General features: G+C 40.8%; 1 non-coding gene and 1 pseudogene across 1 annotated transcript; one reads left to right on the top strand and one right to left on the bottom strand.

The window, feature by feature from the left end:
- Window positions 1–2444: 2444 nt before the first annotated feature.
- Window positions 2445–7647, bottom strand: LOC115665966 (uncharacterized; annotated as a pseudogene).
- Window positions 7139–7245, top strand: LOC115665967 (small nucleolar RNA R71). Its single transcript, XR_004003817.1, has one exon. It is a non-coding gene; the product is annotated as a small nucleolar RNA R71 (small nucleolar RNA).
- Window positions 7648–22052: the final 14405 nt, after the last annotated feature.

The following is a 22052-nucleotide window of genomic DNA, read 5'->3' on the forward strand; positions in this document are numbered from 1 at the left end:
ATAGCGGAATTTCCGAGTCTATTTACTATCCTATCTCTAGGTATAGCAAACCTACTCAGTTTATCAATTCACTATATTTCTATGTGAATTTAAATAAACATAAGCGCATTAAAATCTGTGAATATTCCCGGTTTACAATGAATCTTTTGGACCACCTTATCACCGAAAGCTACACAAATAACATGGTATATTTCTATCCACATTTAATTCATGGTTATATATTATAAGGAGCAATTGCATATTATTACTTCTCAGTCTCAAACATGCACATCAGATCATTCAAGTGGTGGCCAGTCACCTAAACGCATTAAGCACAATAATATATAACTCACATGAATGAAATTACTTGCAAAGCATAAAAAGCATGAAATTCATATTATCATGGTTAGGCTACATCGTAGCTCTAACAAAGAAAATTAGAACATAATAGAAGAAGAAACGACAATAGAAATTAAACCAAACATCTTGAATCAAAGAACAAGAATTCTGTCACCACTTTTGTCTTCTCTTCAAAATACTTGAAAAACTCTCAGAACACTGAAAATAAAAACGATCTAAAAAAACTCCATGTTCCCCCAAAGTTATCCTATTTATATGATAACATCCAAGACTCCTCTCACAAGGCAATTGCTTCTTTTTCGTATAAAATTAGGGAAGAAATCGCAGAATTCCCAATGTGATATCCACCTTCTAACTCTTCTCTGGGTTGCATATTCCTTTCCTTCTTTTTGCCATATTGTCCTTATTTTCTCCATATCTCAATATTCTGCATAAACAAGGAAAAATTAAGTAAATAAAAGGAAATCCAAATATATTCTAACAAATATTGCATTATTTATTGCCTAGAGTAGATAAAATAACTCTATTTTTATAAAGTTATCAAACCCCCAAACTTAACATTTTGCTAGTCCTCGAGCAAAAGCAAGATATAAGACATACTTAAGCTAACAACCCCCTCCATGACTTCCTTCCATAATTGCTCGAAATCACAATTCAAAGACAAACAAAAATTTCATCCAAACATTGAAATAGATTCATAAGTTAAAACCAATTCTAACTATGTGATCCAAGTGTGTGTGTGAGTCCTTATCTTTTCAAATTATATGCAATCCAGATAAGTTCACATTGGTATGCAACCTCTCAAAAACTCTTTATAATTATAACCAAATCTCATAGGTTTGCTTTTCATTCCTCTCTCCACTAATGTAAGCTAATCATCCAACCAAAAATCAATAGGACTTTCCTCAGGTTGTAATGTAAGGCTGGGCTAACGGTGAGATAATGGTAAATTTAAGCTCAAATCACCCATGAACACATTGATTTCTAGGATCTAATTGGAGCATATGCCACTATCCCCAATTTCACATCTTCAAAATAATCTTTCTGCCACCACGTATCATCATGCTTTCTCCTTTTTTTTTCGTTTTTTTTTTTCTCTCTTTTTTTTTTTCATTGCTTTATGGTGGAGTTTCTCCCTAAGTCCCTCCTAATATAACGTGAACATTCCCAACCCATTGAGTATCCGAAAGGCTCACTCAATTGAAAGTTGGATAGGGAACCATAAAAGCAAATTTTTTTTTTCACCCCAAACAACCATAGCAATCAAATTATTTCCATGCTCCACCCTTCCTCCCAAATAAACTTTTATCCTAAAAAATTAACATGTTCATGGGGCGTGGGACAATGATATAATTTGGTAAAAGGTAAGCTAAAAAAATGCGGGTGCCAATAAAAGATTGGATAATAATTAAGGCTCAATGGGGGTGACTATGGATAAATAAACAGGGTTGGCTTGAAAGGTTCAATCGATCCAAAAATTGCCTAAATCATTTTCTCAGTTAGATGTAGCCTAGGATTTCGCCTCAAGAGAAAATCAAACAAATTCTAAGATTTGGGTGAGATCTAAGAAAATCACATACTTAACGTGAATGTTCTCTAAATGTATACACTACTCAAAAATTAAGGACTTCTAGTGCTCAGTAAGTGGATCGACATCATCAGAATCAAAATTAACTCACCTATCATTCGCAAGTTTGAACAAAATTTAAATTTTCCTAAGAATCGCAAAAATTCACAACAAGGAATGCAATAAAAAAACAAATTCAGATTTAGCAAAAAAAATTTTGAGCAAAAATTTTGTTTCCCCCCAAACTTGAATGAAGCATTGTCCTCAATGTGAAAAACAAAAGAAACAAAAGAAAAATAGGAACAAGAAAACTCCCCTTGCTGTCGGATGTGTCCATGGATGGTCTTGATGACTAAACTCCAAAAGGGTGATCCTTCAAGAAAGAAAATTAACCTGGATAAAAAAAAAAATTAATCATGTTTTTTTTTTTTTGAAAAAAAAATGAACGTAAAAATTAATGAAGAAACATAATAAAAATGCTTGGGTTGCCTCCCAAGAAGCGCTTGCTTTATAGTTTTCAGCCAAACTATCTCAGATGTTATTCAGGAGGATGAAGTTCAATAGTGGTCTTCTGCTTGTTGTAACCACCTTCGAAGTAGGGCTTCAAACGTTGACCGTTCACCTTAAATGTGCCTTCGGTGTCATGTGCAACTTCAACTGCTCCGTATGGAAATACCTGTGTGACTGTATAAGGACCAGACCATCGAGAACGTAACTTTCCTGGAAAAAGTTTTAGACGAGAGTTATAAAGTAAAACTTTTTGGCCAATTTCGAACTCTCTTCTGAATATGTGTTTATCATGCCATCTTTTGGTACGCTCCTTGTACATCTTAGCATTTTCATAGGCCTCATTGCGAAATTCCTCCAATTCATTTAGTTGCAACAATCTTCTTTCACCTCGTGCATCGCATGTCAAAATTCAGAAATTTCAATGCCCAATATGCTTTGTGCTCTAATTCCACCGGTAGATGACAAGCCTTCCCAAACACTAGCCTAAAAGGAGACATCCCAATTGGGGTTTTGAATGCTGTCCTATAGGCCCAAAGTGCACCATCAAGTTTCATTGACCAATCTTTCCTAGAGGCATTCACTGTTTTTTCTAAAATTCTCTTGATTTCCCTATTTGAAACCTCTACTTGACCACTAGTCTGAGGATGATAAGGGGTTGCAACCTTATGTGTGACTCCATACTTACTCAAAAGTGCTTCAAACTGTTTGTTGCAAAAGTGTGTCCCCCTATCACTTATGATTGCCCTAGGAGTGCCAAATCGCGTAAAAATATTTTTCTTCAAGAATTTGACAACAGCCTTAGCATCATTTTTTGGCAATGCTACAGCTTCTACCCACTTAGACACATACTCCACAGCCACTAAAATGTATAAATTACCATAAGAAGATGTAAAGGGTCCCATGAAATCAATACCCCAAACATCAAATAATTCACACACAATAATGTTGTTTAAAGGCATCTCATTTTTTCTAGAAATATTTCCAGTTCTCTGACACCGGTCACATGAAGCTACAAAGGAGTAAGCATCTTTAAAAAGTGTGGGCCAATAAAATCCAGATTGTAAAACCTTAGCTGCAGTCTTGGAGGCACCGAAGTGACCACCTGCCTGTCCATCATGGCAATGAAAAAGAATGTTAGGTATTTCTTCATTGGGAACACATCGCCAAATAACTTGATCAGCACATACCTTAAACAAGAAAGGATCCTCCCAAAAATAGTGTTTAACATCAGAAAAGAATTTCTTCCTTTGTTGATAAGTCAATTCAGAAGGGAGAACCTTACTTACCAAGAAATTAACATAATCAGCATACCAAGGGGTTTCGATTTTGACAGAGAAAAGTGCCTCATCAGGAAATTCATCTAGGATTGGTCTTTCTTCCACAGGGGCATTCGGCAATCTAGAGAGATGGTCGGCCACTAAGTTTTCTTTCCCTTTCTTGTCTTTGATTTCCAAGTCAAACTCTTGCAGCAGTAAGATCCACCTAATCAACCTAGGTTTTGAATCTTTCTTTTCAAGCAAATACTTAAGAGCAGAGTGGTCAGTGTAAACAATGACTTTGGAACCAATCAAATAAGAGCGAAATTTATCAAAAGCAAACACTACCGCCAAAAGCTCCTTTTCAGTTGTGGCATAATTCAATTGAGCTCCAGACAGGGTGCGGCTTGCATAGTATATGGTTCGAAAAATTCCATCCTTTCTTTGTCCAAGTACGGCTCCAACAGCCGAGTCACTAGCGTCACACATCAACTCGAAAGGCAAATCCCAAGTAGGCGCAGTCATGATAGGGGCCGAAATTAACTTCTCCTTCAATGTGTTGAATGCCTGCAAACAATCATCAGAGAAGTCAAATTTAGAATCTTTTTCCAACAATTTAGAAAGGGGTCTAGCAATCTTAGAAAAATCTTTAATGAAACGCCTATAAAATCCTGCATGTCCTAAAAATCCTCGAACAAGCTTCACAGAGGTAGGAGGCGGCAGTTTTGAAATAACTTCAATCTTAGCTCGGTCCACCTCAATTCCTCTTATAGAGATCTTATGGCCTAGCACAATCCCTTCCTGCACCATAAAGTGACACTTCTCCCAATTCAAGACAAGGTTAGTCTCCTCACATCTTTGTAACACCAAAGCTAAATTATTCAAGCATGAATCAAAAGATGAGCCAAAAACAGAAAAATCATCCATAAATATCTCAATATATTTTTCCATCATGTCAGAAAAAATAGCCATCATGCATCTTTGAAAAGTAGCAGGCGCATTACAAAGACCAAAAGGCATCCTCCTATAGGCAAAAGTGCCATAGGGACAAGTAAAAGTAGTTTTTTCTTGATCCTCAGGTGCAATAGGGATTTGATTATAACCAGAATATCCATCTAAAAAGCAGTAAAACTCATGCCCTGCAAGTCTCTCCAATAATTGATCAATAAAAGGCAAAGGAAAGTGATCTTTACGGGTGGCATCATTCAATTTTCTATAATCCATGCAAACACGCCATCCAGTAACTGTTCTAGTAGGAATCAATTCATTATCATCATTAGGTTGAACAGTCATACCTCCTTTTTTTGGAACAACTTGCACAGGACTTACCCAAGCACTGTCAGAGATAGGATAGATGATCCCTGCATCAAGTAGCTTAATTACCTCAGCCTTCACCACCTCCTGCATTTTTGGATTGAGCCTCCTTTGGGGTTGGATGATCGGTTTGAATTGCTCTTCCATCAATATTTTATGCATGCATATCGAGGGGCTTATTCCTTTAATATCTGCAATGGTCCATCCTATTGCTCCTTTATGATCTCTCAGGACTCGGAGTAACTTTTCCTCCATCACACCTGTCAAAGAAGAAGAAATAATTACTGGAAGAGAGGACACTCCATCAAGAAAAGCATATTTAAGATGAGATGGTAAAGATTTGAGTTCTAGAATTGGTGGTTCTTCAATAGAGGGTTTCGGTTTCTTCAAATTCGATCCCAATTCTTCGAATTTCGGTGGTCTAAATCTCGGAAGAGGTGGATTTGCTTTCAAAAATTTCGTGTACTGCTCGACCTCTATAGCTTTGGCTTCTTCTGTGCTTGGCCAAACCAAGCATGCCTCCAACGAGTCTTCAATTGTGGCTTTACTAAAAATTGATTCCACAAGCCTATCAACTGCATCAACTCTCAAACATTCATTCGGCTCAGCAGGATATTTCATGGCTTTGAACACATCAAAGGTGACTCGGTCATCTTGAACTCTAAGAATTAATTTTCCTTGTTGCACATCAATTAGAGCTCTCCCTGTTGCTAGAAAAGGTCGGTCTAGGATGATCGGGACCTCGAAATCCTCCTCCATCTCTAAGACAATGAAATCTGCAGGAAAAATAAACTTGTCAACCTTAACTAGAACATCCTCCACTATGCCTTTTGGGTATTTGATCGATCGATCGGCTAACTGAAGAGATACGGTGGTAGCTTTTGCTTCCCTCAAACCTAATTTCCTAAAAACAGAATAAGGCATTAGATTAATACTTGTACCTAAATCACACAATGCCTTATCAAAATAAGAATTACCAATAGTACAAGGAATAGTAAAACTCCCTGGATCTTTCAACTTTGGTGGTAACTTATTCTGCAAAATAGCTGAACATTCCTCATTAAGCTTCACAGTCTCATAATCTTCCAATTTCCATTTGTTTGCCAAAATTTCCTTCAAAAATTTCGCATAACTAGGCATCTGGGCTAAGGCATCTGCAAAAGGAATATTAATGTGCAATTTCTTAAAAACATCAAGGAATTTAGAAAACTGCTTATCTATTTTGTGTTGCTGAAGTCTTTCCGGGTATGGAACTGGTGGCACATATGGCTTTGGATTATCCGGAAATAACTTGCTTCGAGGTGGATCAGCTTTGGAGGGTTCAATTTCGGGTGTTTCGGCTCCGGGTGGTTCGATTTCTTTCTTCTTTCTTGCTGCTTCATTAGACAAATTTCTGCTAACTTCTTTTCCACTCCTCAAGGTGATTGCTTTTGCATTCTCAACTGGATTCTTCTCAGTGTTGCTCGGAAGGGTACCATACGGTCTTTCAGACAAATGGTTAGCTAATTGGCCAACCTGCTTCTCCAGATTTCGAATGGATGCCTCCTGATTTTGGAACCTCACATCTGCACTTTTAATGAAGTCTTGAGTTGTTTGAGCTAGCTTAGTAACCATCTCCTCAAGGTGATTGTGTTGTTTCTCCTCAGGCGGCCTAAATGATGGTGGTGGTGGTCTCGGCCCTTGCTGATTTTGGTTGCTCCAGGAGAAATTCGGGTGGTTTCGCCATCCAGGATTATAGGTGTTTGAATATGGATTATTCTGGGGAGGCCTGCTAAAATTTCCAACAAAGTTAGTATTTTCAGGAGGATGTGTGAAAGGATTACCTACCTGACATTCGGTGCTAGCATGGCTTCCATTGCAAAATTCACAAGTCGGGCCTTGAATCTTCAACACTGAGTCGATCTTTTTGTTTAAAGCAGCAAACTCTGCGGCAATGGTAGTATTGACACCGACTTCATGAATTCCACTCGACTTTCTAGCAGATAGCCTCTCAATCGGCCATTGGTAGCTATTAGCCGCCATCTCCTCCAAAAGATCAAAGGCTTCCTCAGGCGATTTATTGTTCAACGTCCCTCCAGCTGCGGCATCAATGGTAGACCTCAAATTCGGCATCACTCCATTATAGAATGTATGCACTTGCATCCAAACTGGTAGGCCATGATGCGGACAACGCCTTAGTAGTTCTTTAAACCTCTCCCAAGCTTCGTACAGAGATTCACCATCCATCTGTACAAAAGAAGTAATATCGTTACGCATCTTGGCAGACTTAGCAGGAGGAAAGTACTTACTAAGGAATTTTTGAGCCATGTCATTCCAAGTCGTGATAGATCCTGCAGGAAGAGAAGTTAACCACGTCTTAGCTTTATCACGCAAGGAAAAAGGGAATAATCTCAATCTAATGGCATCATCAGTAACGCCATTATATTTTATAGTGTCACAAATTTCAAGAAAAGCATCTAAATGGATATTAGGATCATCATTCGGCAATCCACTGAATTGGACTGCGTTTTGAAGCATCTGAATTAGGGAAGGCTTAATTTCGAAATTGTTAGCTTGTATGGTTGGCCTCCTAATGCTTGATGTTGATCCTTGGACCGTAGGTGCAGCATAATCCTTCAAAGTCCTCCTTGGATTTTCTTCTCCCTGTTGGTTTTCAGCCATGGTGTTGTTGTTTTGCTCTCGTCGTCGCCTTAGAAAAGTGCGCTGAATTTCAGGATCAAACTTCTCAAGTTCTCCCTGTTGGCTTCGAGTCATGCAATATTCCACCCAATTCTTGTACAGAGTCGAATTCCTCTTTCTTCTTTTTTTTCTGTAAAATCAAACTAATAAAATTAAAATAAAAAAATAAAAAAATAATGTTAGACTAAACCAAGAATTGCTCGGTATTAATATTAATTGATAATTATCAAATCAGTCCCCGGCAACGGTGCCAAAAACTTGTTCGTAAAATTCTACACGTGTCAACGAACGTGTTGAACAAGTAATATAATGATGAGAAGAGTATCGTCCCACAGAGATTGATGATAATAAACCAATTAAATATTAAAAATGGACTAATTCTAAAATTTATCTAACTGATCAAAATATAATTGAGAACAAATAAAAATTGACAATTTTTAAAAACGAAATTTTATAAACTAAAGGCAGATAATCAATCAGGTAAAATATGTTAGAGCATCCGATTTCACCATAACCGCTAGATATGAATTTCGGATCATTATGCATACAAGAACAATATCAAATATTTGATAGCGGAATTTCCGAGTCTATTTACTATCCTATCTCTAGGTATAGCAAACCTACTCAGTTTATCAATTCACTATATTTCTATGTGAATTTAAATAAACATAAGCGCATTAAAATCTGTGAATATTCCCGGTTTACAATGAATCTTTTGGACCACCTTATCACCGAAAGCTACACAAATAACATGGTATATTTCTATCCACATTTAATTCATGGTTATATATTATAAGGAGCAATTGCATATTATTACTTCTCAGTCTCAAACATGCACATCAGATCATTCAAGTGGTGGCCAGTCACCTAAACGCATTAAGCACAATAATATATAACTCACATGAATGAAATTACTTGCAAAGCATAAAAAGCATGAAATTCATATTATCATGGTTAGGCTACATCGTAGCTCTAACAAAGAAAATTAGAACATAATAGAAGAAGAAACGACAATAGAAATTAAACCAAACATCTTGAATCAAAGAACAAGAATTCTGTCACCACTTTTGTCTTCTCTTCAAAATACTTGAAAAACTCTCAGAACACTGAAAATAAAAACGATCTAAAAAAACTCCATGTTCCCCCAAAGTTATCCTATTTATATGATAACATCCAAGACTCCTCTCACAAGGCAATTGCTTCTTTTTCGTATAAAATTAGGGAAGAAATCGCAGAATTCCCAATGTGATATCCACCTTCTAACTCTTCTCTGGGTTGCATATTCCTTTCCTTCTTTTTGCCATATTTTCCTTATTTTCTCCATATCTCAATATTCTGCATAAACAAGGAAAAATTAAGTAAATAAAAGGAAATCCAAATATATTCTAACAAATATTGCATTATTTATTGCCTAGAGTAGATAAAATGACTCTATTTTTATAAAGTTATCACTACCCCGGCGATCACTCCCCGGCCTCATCGGATCGGGTTATGTCAAAATTCAACAGCCTTCTCTTGGCTCAACACCGAACTGCAACTTACTAGAGGGGAACCTTCTTTCGAGGTCGTGGCATCCTGATGGGACTTTCCTTTTTCCTCAGCGGTCGCAGCCTGGTCCTGAGCACTTATTTTGCTATCAATAGTCTAACAAGACTTTCTACAACACAAGAATAGGTCAGTGATCACAAACAAACAGGAGCACTTAACCTATTCAACCACAATCAATCATTCACACGCATAAGGGTGTTTCCTAGCTAACTACCCCAACTTCAGCGCGCCTTATCACTCCAGGTCTTTATTCCCACTTTGATTTCAGAATCGTTTTTCCCAATTCGGTGCACAGTTCGGTCATTCTCGCCCTTAGCCATCCTAGAAGCCTGCCAGGAGCCGCTCAATGATCAGGCCCTTCACCCTGGCGGCACTTCTGCCCAGAGTCCGCTTAGTGATCAGGCCTCTTACCCCGGCGCCACCTCTGTCAGAAGCCACTCAATGATCAGGTCGTTTGGCCCCGGCGCCACTCCCCGCCTTCGTCGGACTGGCCAATTGTAAGCTGCCCCGAACTGCACCTACTGGAGGGAAAACCTGCTCTGATACCAAATTAGACTGTAACGCCCCCACCTCAGGATCATTAATGTGACGTCCCGTTCATTGTTATCTTTCTTTACACACCGGCGGAAGCATAATTTCGGGACAATCACATTCAATTCACACAGCGGAAATAAGACAAGAAGCATCATGAGCAAACCTTATGTTTACAATGCATGCAAACATGTTTTAACAAGCCCTTCGGGCCACGGCAAATAACACATATTTCACACGTACTAAGAATAGCAAAACTCGGCTTGGGTTGTCCTATACCCACTACGGCTTCTCGCTCCTCGCTTCTTCACCTCCACCCCGGTCCCGTCCGCCTGGCCATCTCACATCCCACCCGTGGCTTTATCCCGGAGCCGACCTGCCCGCACCGCCAAAGCACTGTTGAACCCACATAGGGATCCAACCCATTCTCCTTTTGCATAGCGATACCACGCCACGTACGGATGAGGCACCAAGTCCATTAGGCCCTCATCGAATCATCACAAGCGTCGTGATTCGGCGATAGGCGCGGTCTTCTCTGGCATTTATCACGGTGAGCACTTCGGCTCTCATCTCCACGGGATTGCCAACGCGGGCTGGGGGAGATGCCATCCTACGGACCTGAAAAAGGGAAACAACGGGGGATGAGTCGGGGAGACTCAGCAAGTGAAAACACTAATATCAAGTGAGGATATATCGATCGCCATTAACATAAGTCGGCCCTTACCGCACCCGCATTGATGGCAGATCACTAGCAAAGTTCATACACGAAAACATCAAGCATGGCTATAACATGTGCACCTTGCCATTCAAGTCTCGGTTCTATCTCCAAAACAACAACAAATATGAGACATGATCAAACTAAGAAAATGAACCAACTACGACCAATCAAATGACCGAGAAACGGTCCAACCAAACCACGTCACAACGCATCTCAACATCCCTTCCCGATATTAGGGAATTCACTTACTCAATGATTTCAAACAAGAACTAGAGAAACGGGTGACGTGTGAAGAACACAAGAACTTCGGTGACTCTCGAGCGATTCTTGGCGTGTTGCTTGAGCACGTGGAAGGCGGAGAATTGTAACATCCTCAATTTCAGTCCCTGGAAAATGGCTATGGTTTTAGTTTGGTAGTTTTTCAATTGGAACCAATGTTTACTCGTGTTTTGGAAAACCCAATTTCGGATCCTTTGTACCCCTTCATTTTGTTATTTTTGGGGAGACTTTTGTGATCCGAATTTCCAAACACTTTATTCTTGAAAGTTTCTCCAAACATCTTGAAGTTTTACATACTTTGATTTTATAATTTTTGGAGTTGATATGAGTGGTATGATGGCCTGATTTTCGGACCGTGTAAAACTGCCCAGAATGGGTATTTCGGTGATGTTCACCCTTTCTTTATTTTGTACAAGCTTTTCTGGGATGATTTTGGAAAAGTTTCCTTCACAAAAGTTGTTGAGAACTTCCTTTTCTCTAACGTAAATAAATTTTGGAATTTTTTCAAGATGATTTGGATTCTGGACAGAGCTTACTTTGAGAAACAAGAATTCTGTTCCAGTGAACTGTTTTTAGTCTGTCTTTGAGCTACTAAAAATGGTTGTTAGGGAGAGATTGAGAATTCGTGCTCTTCACGAAAATTTTTTTGTAAGGCCTTTTTTATGATATATTCAAATTTGAGAATTTTCGGAGTTCATTTACTATGTTTTCAAGTTCGATTTCGTGAACAGTGCAAAACTGCCCGGTTTTGTAAGATTTTAAAGATTCAGCATTTTCTATACGAGAACGTTGGAATTTTGACTTGATGTCTTCTGGTGACTTAAAGTACACGTTCTGAAGTTTCAAAGGAGACATATTATACTTCGATTGGACGTCGGCCTAGGGGAAACCGAGAGAGAGAAAAGAGAGAGGCAAGCTTAGACTTGGAAGATTCTAGAGAAGTCAAAACTTGAAGCCTAAGTTGGGAGATGAATGACCAAGAATGAAGCTTGTTCAAGAATCCTAAATTAATGACATGAGACTTTTGAGACCCTTTCATGATGACACCTTATCTCTTCCTTTTAATGACTCAAGTAAGAGCCACAGAAATAGGGAGAGAGAGAGAGGGGAGTCGGACAAGAAGAGAGTCGGCCGAGAGAGTTGCCGAGAGAGAAAGAGAGGAAGAGATAAGGATAATTAATGGCTTGTATTAATTGAAGTTAGACTTTGGGGCACATCATCATGACAAGCCTTAAATGATTTTTTACTTTATGGACCCCTCCATCATGACACACATTAATGGCCATAAGACTTTAGGGACCCTTGTGAAAATGACATTTTTGTCTCTCTTGACCTTGGCTTGCTATATAAAGAGAGGAAGAGAAAGAGAAGCCTCACGTGAAGTCCCCCCCAAGAAACAAGATGGTGATGGCTTGAGAGTGGCGTGAGAATGGAGGATGGTGTGAGAGAGGAGGAGGAGGGGGGGTAAACAAGATGGTGATGGCTTTAGAGTGGCGTGAGAATGGAGGATGGCGTGAGAGAGGAGGAGGAGGGGGGTAAACAAGATGGTGATGGCTTGAGAGTGGCGTGAGAATGGAGGATGGCGTGAGAGAGGAGGAGGAGGGGGGGTACTTCACGTGAGGCTTCTCTTTCTCTTCCTCTCTTTATATAGCAAGCCAAGGTCAAGAGAGACAAAAATGTCATTTTCACAAGGGTCCCTAAAGTCTTATGGCCATTAATGTGTGTCATGATGGAAGGGTCCCTAAAGTCAAAAATCATTTAAGGCTTGTCATGATGATGTGCCCCAAAGTCTAACTTCAATTAATACAAGCAATTAATGATCCTTATCTCTTCCTCTCTTTCTCTCTCGGCAACTCTCTCGGCCGACTCTCTTCTTGGCCGACTCCCCTCTCTCTCTCTCCCTATTTCTGTGGCTCTTACTTGAGTCATTAAAAGGAAAAGATAAGGTGTCATCATGAAAGGGTCTCAAAAGTCTCATGTCATTAATTTAGGCTTCTTGAACAAGCTTCATTCTTGGTCATTCATCTCCCAACTTAGGCTTCAAGTTTTGACTTCTCTAGAATCTTCCAAGTCCAAGCTTGCTTCTCTCTCTCGGTTTCCCCCTGGGCTGACCTCCAATCAAAGCATAACATGTCTCGTTTGAAAGCTCAGAACATGTACTTTAAATCACCAGAAGACATCAAGTCAAAATTCCAACGTTCTCGTATAGAAAATGCTGAATCTTTAAAATCTTACAAAACCGGACTGTTTTGTACTATTCAAGATATCGGACTTGAAAACATAGTAAATGGACTCTGAAAATTCTGAAATTTGAATATGTCGTAAACAAGGCCTTAGAAAACATTTTTCATGCAGAGCACGAAATCTCAATCTCACCGCAAACACCATTTTTAGTAGCTCAAAAACAGACTAAAAACAGTTCACTGGAACAGAATTCTTGTTTCGCAAAGGAAGGTCTGTCCAGAATCCAAATCATCTCGAAAAATTCCCAAATTTATTTACGTTGGAGAAAAGGAAGTTCTAAACAACTTTTGTGAAGGAAACTTTTCCAAAATCATCCCAGAAAAGCTTGTACAAAATAAAGAAAGGGTGAACATCACCAAAATACCCATTCTGGGCAGTTTTGCACGGTCCGAAAATCAGGCCATCATACCACTCATATCAACTCCAAAAATTCTAAAATTAAAGTATGTACAAATTCAAGACGTTAGGAGAAACTTTCAAGAACAAAGTGTTTGGAAATTCGGATCACAAAAGTCTCCCCAAAAATAACAAAATGAAGGGGTACAAAGGATCCGAAATTGGGTTTTCCAAAACACGAGTAAAAATTGGTTCCAATTGAAAAACTACCAAACTTAAACCATAGCCATTTCCCAGGGACTGAAATTGAGGATGTTACAATTCTCCCCCTCTAAAAGAATGTCGTCCTCGAAATTTAAAACGTACCTGAGATTTAACTTACCTTAGTACCTTTACAGCGTTCACTGTAATTTGGACTAGCTCTGGACCGACGACCTTTCTTTCCCCAGCCTCGCTCCGACATACTAGAGTGCAGCAAGCTTGACCACGCTTCCGCTGCGCTACTCTGATAAAATCTTCCTCAAACATAGTTTACTTACTTATAACAATCACGAAGATCACACTTATCATTTCAAGTAACAATTCCCGTCTTACTTTCAATTCAGTACCTAGTTCGGTTTATTCCTTTTCTTACCGGCCATCCTAGAAGCCTGCCAGGAGCCGCACGTTGTTCAGGTCTTTAATCACTCTTGCTAGAAGCCGAACCTTGATCAGGCTTCTTGCCCCGGCGTCCACTTCCTAGCCAAGAGCCGCTCCTTGATCAGGTTCTACCCCGGCGATCACTCCCCGGCCTCATCGGATCGGGTTATGTCAAAATTCAACAGCCTTCTCTTGGCTCAACACCGAACTGCAACTTACTAGAGGGGAACCTTCTTTCGAGGTCGTGGCATCCTGATGGGACTTTCCTTTTTCCTCAGCGGTCGCAGCCTGGTCCTGAGCACTTATTTTGCTATCAATAGTCTAACAAGACTTTCTACAACACAAGAATAGGTCAGTGATCACAAACAAACAGGAGCACTTAACCTATTCAACCACAATCAATCATTCACACGCATAAGGGTGTTTCCTAGCTAACTACCCCAACTTCAGCGCGCCTTATCACTCCAGGTCTTTATTCCCACTTTGATTTCAGAATCGTTTTTCCCAATTCGGTGCACAGTTCGGTCATTCTCGCCCTTAGCCATCCTAGAAGCCTGCCAGGAGCCGCTCAATGATCAGGCCCTTCACCCTGGCGGCACTTCTGCCCAGAGTCCGCTTAGTGATCAGGCCTCTTACCCCGGCGCCACCTCTGTCAGAAGCCACTCAATGATCAGGTCGTTTGGCCCCGGCGCCACTCCCCGCCTTCGTCGGACTGGCCAATTGTAAGCTGCCCCGAACTGCACCTACTGGAGGGAAAACCTGCTCTGATACCAAATTAGACTGTAACGCCCCCACCTCAGGATCATTAATGTGACGTCCCGTTCATTGTTATCTTTCTTTACACACCGGCGGAAGCATAATTTCGGGACAATCACATTCAATTCACACAGCGGAAAATAAGACAAGAAGCATCATGAGCAAACCTTATGTTTACAATGCATGCAAACATGTTTTAACAAGCCCTTCGGGCCACGGCAAATAACACATATTTCACACGTACTAAGAATAGCAAAACTCGGCTTGGGTTGTCCTATACCCACTACGGCTTCTCGCTCCTCGCTTCTTCACCTCCACCCCGGTCCCGTCCGCCTGGCCATCTCACATCCCACCCGTGGCTTTATCCCGGAGCCGATCTGCCCGCACCGCCAAAGCACTGTTGAACCCACATAGGGATCCAACCCATTCTCCTTTTGCATAGCGATACCACGCCACGTACGGATGAGGCACCAAGTCCATTAGGCCCTCATCGAATCATCACAAGCGTCGTGATTCGGCGATAGGCGCGGTCTTCTCTGGCATTTATCACGGTGAGCACTTCGGCTCTCATTTCCACGGGATTGCCAACGCGGGCTGGGGGAGATGCCATCCTACGGACCTGAAAAAGGGAAACAACGGGGGATGAGTCGGGGAGACTCAGCAAGTGAAAACACTAATATCAAGTGAGGATATATCGATCGCCATTAACATAAGTCGGCCCTTACCGCACCCGCATCGATGGCAGATCAGTAGCAAAGTTCATACACGAAAACATCAAGCATGGCTATAACATGTGCACCTTGCCATTCAAGTCTCGGTTCTATCTCCAAAACAACAACAAATATGAGACATGATCAAACTAAGAAAATGAACCAACTACGACCAATCAAATGACCGAGAAACGGTCCAACCAAACCACGTCACAACGCATCTCAACATCCCTTCCCGATATTAGGGAATTCACTTACTCAATGATTTCAAACAAGAACTAGAGAAACGGGTGACGTGTGAAGAACACAAGAACTTCGGTGACTCTCGAGCGATTCTTGGCGTGTTGCTTGAGCACGTGGAAGGCGGAGAATTGTAACATCCTCAATTTCAGTCCCTGGAAAATGGCTATGGTTTTAGTTTGGTAGTTTTTCAATTGGAACCAATGTTTACTCGTGTTTTGGAAAACCCAATTTCGGATCCTTTGTACCCCTTCATTTTGTTATTTTTGGGGAGACTTTTGTGATCCGAATTTCCAAACACTTTATTCTTGAAAGTTTCTCCAAACATCTTGAAGTTTTACATACTTTGATTTTATAATTTTTGGAGTTGATATGAGTGGTATGATGGCCTGATTTTCGGACCGTGTAAAACTGCCCAGAATGGGTATTTCGGTGATGTTCACCCTTTCTTTATTTTGTACAAGCTTTTCTGGGATGATTTTGGAAAAGTTTCCTTCACAAAAGTTGTTGAGAACTTCCTTTTCTCTAACGTAAATAAATTTTGGAATTTTTTCAAGATGATTTGGATTCTGGACAGAGCTTACTTTGAGAAACAAGAATTATGTTCCAGTGAACTGTTTTTAGTCTGTCTTTGAGCTACTAAAAATGGTTGTTAGGGAGAGATTGAGAATTCGTGCTCTTCACGAAAATTTTTTTGTAAGGCCTTTTTTATGATATATTCAAATTTGAGAATTTTCGGAGTTCATTTACTATGTTTTCAAGTTCGATTTCGTGAACAGTGCAAAACTGCCCGGTTTTGTAAGATTTTAAAGATTCAGCATTTTCTATACGAGAACGTTGGAATTTTGACTTGATGTCTTCTGGTGACTTAAAGTACACGTTCTGAAGTTTCAAAGGAGACATATTATACTTCGATTGGACGTCGGCCTAGGGGGAAACCGAGAGAGAGAAAAGAGAGAGGCAAGCTTAGACTTGGAAGATTCTAGAGAAGTCAAAACTTGAAGCCTAAGTTGGGAGATGAATGACCAAGAATGAAGCTTGTTCAAGAATCCTAAATTAATGACATGAGACTTTTGAGACCCTTTCATGATGACACCTTATCTCTTCCTTTTAATGACTCAAGTAAGAGCCACAGAAATAGGGAGAGAGAGAGAGGGGAGTCGGACAAGAAGAGAGTCGGCCGAGAGAGTTGCCGAGAGAGAAAGAGAGGAAGAGATAAGGATAATTAATGGCTTGTATTAATTGAAGTTAGACTTTGGGGCACATCATCATGACAAGCCTTAAATGATTTTTTACTTTATGGACCCCTCCATCATGACACACATTAATGGCCATAAGACTTTAGGGACCCTTGTGAAAATGACATTTTTGTCTCTCTTGACCTTGGCTTGCTATATATAGAGAGGAAGAGAAAGAGAAGCCTCACGTGAAGTCCCCCCCAAGAAACAAGATGGTGATGGCTTGAGAGTGGCGTGAGAATGGAGGATGGTGTGAGAGAGGAGGAGGAGGGGGGGTAAACAAGATGGTGATGGCTTTAGAGTGGCGTGAGAATGGAGGATGGCGTGAGAGAGGAGGAGGAGGGGGGTAAACAAGATGGTGATGGCTTGAGAGTGGCGTGAGAATGGAGGATGGCGTGAGAGAGGAGGAGGAGGGGGGGTACTTCACGTGAGGCTTCTCTTTCTCTTCCTCTCTTTATATAGCAAGCCAAGGTCAAGAGAGACAAAAATGTCATTTTCACAAGGGTCCCTAAAGTCTTATGGCCATTAATGTGTGTCATGATGGAGGGGTCCCTAAAGTCAAAAATCATTTAAGGCTTGTCATGATGATGTGCCCCAAAGTCTAACTTCAATTAATACAAGCAATTAATGATCCTTATCTCTTCCTCTCTTTCTCTCTCGGCAACTCTCTCGACCGACTCTCTTCTTGGCCGACTCCCTCTCTCTCTCTCTCCCTATTTCTGTGGCTCTTACTTGAGTCATTAAAAGGAAAAGATAAGGTGTCATCATGAAAGGGTCTCAAAAGTCTCATGTCATTAATTTAGGCTTCTTGAACAAGCTTCATTCTTGGTCATTCATCTCCCAACTTAGGCTTCAAGTTTTGACTTCTCTAGAATCTTCCAAGTCCAAGCTTGCTTCTCTCTCTCGGTTTCCCCCTGGGCTGACCTCCAATCAAAGCATAACATGTCTCGTTTGAAAGCTCAGAACATGTACTTTAAATCACCAGAAGACATCAAGTCAAAATTCCAACGTTCTCGTATAGAAAATGCTGAATCTTTAAAATCTTACAAAACCGGACTGTTTTGTACTATTCAAGATATCGGACTTGAAAACATAGTAAATGGACTCTGAAAATTCTGAAATTTGAATATGTCGTAAACAAGGCCTTAGAAAACATTTTTCATGCAGAGCACGAAATCTCAATCTCACCGCAAACACCATTTTTAGTAGCTCAAAAACAGACTAAAAACAGTTCACTGGAACAGAATTCTTGTTTCGCAAAGGAAGGTCTGTCCAGAATCCAAATCATCTCGAAAAATTCCCAAATTTATTTACATTGGAGAAAAGGAAGTTCTAAACAACTTTTGTGAAGGAAACTTTTCCAAAATCATCCCAGAAAAGCTTGTACAAAATAAAGAAAGGGTGAACATCACCAAAATACCCATTCTGGGCAGTTTTGCACGGTCCGAAAATCAGGCCATCATACCACTCATATCAACTCCAAAAATTCTAAAATTAAAGTATGTACAAATTCAAGACGTTAGGAGAAACTTTCAAGAACAAAGTGTTTGGAAATTCGGATCACAAAAGTCTCCCCAAAAATAACAAAATGAAGGGGTACAAAGGATCCGAAATTGGGTTTTCCAAAACACGAGTAAAAATTGGTTCCAATTGAAAAACTACCAAACTTAAACCATAGCCATTTCCGGGGACTGAAATTGAGGATGTTACAATTCTCCCCCTCTAAAAGAATGTCGTCCTCGAAATTTAAAACGTACCTGAGATTTAACTTACCTTAGTACCTTTACAGCGTTCACTGTAATTTGGACTAGCTCTGGACCGACGACCTTTCTTTCCCCAGCCTCGCTCCGACATACTAGAGTGCAGCAAGCTTGACCACGCTTCCGCTGCGCTACTCTGATAAAATCTTCCTCAAACATAGTTTACTTACTTATAACAATCACGAAGATCACACTTATCATTTCAAGTAACAATTCCCGTCTTACTTTCAATTCAGTACCTAGTTCGGTTTATTCCTTTTCTTACCGGCCATCCTAGAAGCCTGCCAGGAGCCGCACGTTGTTCAGGTCTTTAATCACTCTTGCTAGAAGCCGCACCTTGATCAGGCTTCTTGCCCCGGCGTCCACTTCCTAGCCAAGAGCCGCTCCTTGATCAGGTTCTACCCCGGCGATCACTCCCCGGCCTCATCGGATCGGGTTATGTCAAAATTCAACAGCCTTCTCTTGGCTCAACACCGAACTGCAACTTACTAGAGGGGAACCTTCTTTCGAGGTCGTGGCATCCTGATGGGACTTTCCTTTTTCCTCAGCGGTCGCAGCCTGGTCCTGAGCACTTATTTTGCTATCAATAGTCTAACAAGACTTTCTACAACACAAGAATAGGTCAGTGATCACAAACAAACAGGAGCACTTAACCTATTCAACCACAATCAATCATTCACACGCATAAGGGTGTTTCCTAGCTAACTACCCCAACTTCAGCGCGCCTTATCACTCCAGGTCTTTATTCCCACTTTGATTTCAGAATCGTTTTTCCCAATTCGGTGCACAGTTCGGTCATTCTCGTCCTTAGCCATCCTAGAAGCCTGCCAGGAGCCGCTCAATGATCAGGCCCTTCACCCTGGCGGCACTTCTGCCCAGAGTCCGCTTAGTGATCAGGCCTCTTACCCCGGCACCACCTCTGTCAGAAGCCACTCAATGATCAGGTCGTTTGGGCCCGGCGCCACTCCCCGCCTTCGTCGGACTGGCCAATTGTAAGCTGCCCCGAACTGCACCTACTGGAGGGAAAACCTGCTTTGATACCAAATTAGACTGTAACGCCCCCACCTCAGGATCATTAATGTGACGTCCCGTTCATTGTTATCTTTCTTTACACACGGGCGGAAGCATAATTTCGGGACAATCACATTCAATTCACACAGCGGAAATAAGACAAGAAGCATCATGAGCAAACCTTATGTTTACAATGCATGCAAACATGTTTTAACAAGCCCTTCGGGCCACGGCAAATAACACATATTTCACACGTACTAAGAATAGCAAAACTCGGCTTGGGTTGTCCTATACCCACTACGGCTTCTCGCTCCTCGCTTCTTCACCTCCACCCCGGTCCCGTCCGCCTGGCCATCTCACATCCCACCCGTGGCTTTATCCCGGAGCCGACCTGCCCGCACCGCCAAAGCACTGTTGAACCCACATAGGGATCCAACCCATTCTCCTTTTGCATAGCGATACCACGCCACGTACGGATGAGGCACCAAGTCCATTAGGCCCTCATCGAATCATCACAAGCGTCGTGATTCGGCGATAGGCGCGGTCTTCTCTGGCATTTATCACGGTGAGCACTTCGGCTCTCATCTCCACGGGATTGCCAACGCGGGTTGGGGGAGATGCCATCCTACGGACCTAAAAAAGGGAGACAACGGGGGATGAGTCGGGGAGACTCAGCAAGTGAAAACACTAATATCAAGTGAGGATATATCGATCGCCATTAACATAAGTCGGCCCTTACTGCACCCGCATCGATGGCAGATCAGTAGCAAAGTTCATACACAAAAACATCAAGCATGGCTATAACATGTGCACCTTGCCATTCAAGTCTCGGTTCTATCTCCAAAACAACAACAAATATGAGACATGATCAAACTAAGAAAATGAACCAACTACGACCAATCAAATGACCGAGAAACGGTCCAACCAAACCACGTCACAACGCATCTCAACATCCCTTCCCGATATTAGGAAATTCACTTACTCAATGATTTCAAACAAGAACTAGAGAAACGGGTGACGTGTGAAGAACACAAGAACTTCGGTGACTCTCGAGCGATTCTTGGCGTGTTGCTTGAGCACGTGGAAGGCGGAGAATTGTAACATCCTCAATTTCAGTCCCTGGAAAATGGCTATGGTTTTAGTTTGGTAGTTTTTCAATTGGAACCAATGTTTACTCATGTTTTGGAAAACCCAATTTCGGATCCTTTGTACCCCTTCATTTTGTTATTTTTGGGGAGACTTTTGTGATCCGAATTTCGAAACACTTTATTCTTGAAAGTTTCTCCAAACATCTTGAAGTTTTACATACTTTGATTTTATAATTTTTGGAGTTGATATGAGTGGTATGATGGCCTGATTTTCGGACCGTGTAAAACTGCCCAGAATGGGTATTTCGGTGATGTTCACCCTTTCTTTATTTTGTACAAGCTTTTCTGGGATGATTTTGGAAAAGTTTCCTTCACAAAAGTTGTTGAGAACTTCCTTTTCTCTAACGTAAATAAATTTTGGAATTTTTTCAAGATGATTTGGATTCTGGACAGAGCTTACTTTGAGAAACAAGAATTATGTTCCAGTGAACTGTTTTTAGTCTGTCTTTGAGCTACTAAAAATGGTTGTTAGGGAGAGATTGAGAATTCGTGCTCTTCACGAAAATTTTTTTGTAAGGCCTTTTTTATGATATATTCAAATTTGAGAATTTTCGGAGTTCATTTACTATGTTTTCAAGTTCGATTTCGTGAACAGTGCAAAACTGCCCGGTTTTGTAAGATTTTAAAGATTCAGCATTTTCTATACGAGAACGTTGGAATTTTGACTTGATGTCTTCTGGTGACTTAAAGTACACGTTCTGAAGTTTCAAAGGAGACATATTATACTTCGATTGGACGTCGGCCTAGGGGGAAACCGAGAGAGAGAAAAGAGAGAGGCAAGCTTAGACTTGGAAGATTCTAGAGAAGTCAAAACTTGAAGCCTAAGTTGGGAGATGAATGACCAAGAATGAAGCTTGTTCAAGAATCCTAAATTAATGACACGAGACTTTTGAGACCCTTTCATGATGACACCTTATGTCTTCCTTTTAATGACTCAAGTAAGAGCCACAGAAATAGGGAGAGAGAGAGAGGGGAGTCGGACCAGAAGAGAGTCGGCCGAGAGAGTTGCCGAGAGAGAAAGAGAGGAAGAGATAAGGATAATTAATGGCTTGTATTAATTGAAGTTAGACTTTGGGGCACATCATCATGACAAGCCTTAAATGATTTTTTACTTTATGGACCCCTCCATCATGACACACATTAATGGCCATAAGACTTTAGGGACCCTTGTGAAAATGACATTTTTGTCTCTCTTGACCTTGGCTTGCTATATATAGAGAGGAAGAGAA

This window comes from Syzygium oleosum, unplaced genomic scaffold (assembly GCF_021117445.2).
Source record: "Syzygium oleosum isolate NSW1041296 unplaced genomic scaffold, Sole_v2.1 Sole_v2.24, whole genome shotgun sequence".
Taxonomy (NCBI): Eukaryota; Viridiplantae; Streptophyta; class Magnoliopsida; order Myrtales; family Myrtaceae; genus Syzygium; species Syzygium oleosum.